At 46.8% G+C, this 1,876-nt stretch overlaps 1 protein-coding gene across 1 annotated transcript in view; it reads left to right on the top strand.

Moving 5' to 3' along the window:
• The window catches only part of NCS1 (neuronal calcium sensor 1), a 41,235-nt gene that overhangs the window by 30,460 nt on the left and 8,899 nt on the right, over positions 1-1,876 (top strand). The window lies entirely within an intron of this gene.

Below are 1,876 nucleotides of genomic sequence, written 5' to 3'. Positions count from 1 at the left end.
TCCCAGCTACTCGGGAGGCTGAGGCAGGAGAATGGCATAAACCCAGGAGGCAGAGCTTGCAGTGAGCTGAGATCCGGCCACTGCACTCCAGCCTGGGCGACAGAGCGAGACTCCGTCTCAAAAAAAAAAAGAAAAAGAAAATAAGTGTCCTGGGTGGAAGACACTTTGAAAATCAGTTCCCAACCAGGGCCAAGGGCCTGGGAGAGCAATTTCTTATCCCTCTCTGAGCAGCCGGTCGAAGACCTAAGCTCCTAGCTGTCACAGAATGATAGCACACCTGGCAGAGGCCCCTGTTGCTGGCAGAGGGCTGTCTCCCTTCTTGCCTTCTCCTCCCCTCTCCCCTCTTTTCCTGCATATTGTTTGTGAAGCGTTCAATGTTGTCTGCGGAGAGTGGGTGTGAATAACGTCCAAGGTCTTGTCCAGAGATCAACGTTCTTGTCCACGTCCTGGTGAGCCAGTGGATGCCTGCTGTTGGTATATATGTTAGGGTAGAATTGTGGGGACATAGGGTGTGTGTAATATTTAGCTTTGGTAGTTACTAGCCAACAGTTTCCAAAGTGGTTGTGCTGTTTTACAGTCCCACTAGTAGTGTATGAGAGTTCCAGTTGCTCCACATCCTCCCCAACATTGGGTATTTTCTGTCTTTTCAAATTTTAGCCATTTTTGTGAGTATGGACTAATAACTTGTTCTAAGTTTACTTTGCATTTCTCTGATGAGCAGTGACATTGAATGCCTTATTATAAGTGTATCACCCGTTTTAATGTGCTCATTTGTGACGTGTTAGGTTAGTTATCCATTGCTACATATTACATTATCACAAACAGCAGCTTAAGAACAAACAGGAATTTGGCACAGTTAAGCTGGGTGCCTCTGGCTTAAGGACTCTCAGGAGTGTGCAACTCACCTGTCATTAGGGTTTGCCTGGGTCTATCCTGGATTTGGCAGCACAAGTTCCACGTTCTAGGAAACTCCTCAGTCCTGGGAAAATTGGGATACTTGTCAGCCATTGGCCAGGGCAGTGGTCTCATCTGAAGGTTTGGCTGGCAGCGACCTGCTTCCAAGATCACTCATGTGGTTTGGCAGCCTTGTTCCCTTGCCATGTAGACACCTGCACAGGGCTGCCTCACAACATGGCTGCCAGCTTCCCTCAGAGCTTTCCAAGAGAGAAAGAGAGAAAGAGCCAGGATGAAAGCCACTATCTTTTTATAGCATAATCTTGGAAGTGACATCTATCACTTTTTCTTTTTGTTTCTTTCTTTTTTTTTTTTTTCCTGCGACCAGGTCTCACTCTGTCACCCAGTCACCAGGTCATGGCTCACTGCAGCCTCGACCTCCCAGACTCAAACGAGCCTCCCATCTTAGCCCTCAGCTTTCCAAGTAGCTGGGACTACAGGCATTTGCCACCATGTCTGGCTAATTTTTTAAAAATGTGGGGTTTTTTTTTTTTTTTTTTTTTTGTAGTGTAGAGCTAGAGTCTCACCGTGTTGCTCAGGCTGGTCTTGAACTCTTGACCTCAAGTGATCCTCCTACCTCGGCCTCCCAAAGTGCTGAGATTACATGTGTGAGCCACTGCACCCAGCCATAGATTGGTTTTTGAGTGCTAAATCACCTTGCATTCTTAGAATAAACTCCACTTTGCCATGATGTGTTATCTTTTTATGTATCATAAAATTTGATTTGTTGGCATTTTGTTTAGGAGGTCTACACTGTTTTTTTGTTTCTTTTTTTTTTTTTTTTTTTTGAGATGGAGTCTCGCTCTGTCGCCCAGGCTGGAGTGCAATGGTGCGATCTTGGCTCACTGCAAGCTCCGCCTCCCGGGTTCACGCCATTCTCCTGCCTCAGCCTCCTGAGTAGCTGGGACTACAGGCGCCCGCC

The sequence above is a fragment of the Mandrillus leucophaeus genome, unplaced genomic scaffold, assembly GCF_000951045.1.
Source record: "Mandrillus leucophaeus isolate KB7577 unplaced genomic scaffold, Mleu.le_1.0 Scaffold99, whole genome shotgun sequence".
NCBI lineage: Eukaryota > Metazoa > Chordata > Mammalia > Primates > Cercopithecidae > Mandrillus > Mandrillus leucophaeus.
The sequence above is the reverse complement of the archived record's forward strand: the minus strand, read 5'-3'. Positions and strand labels throughout refer to the sequence as shown.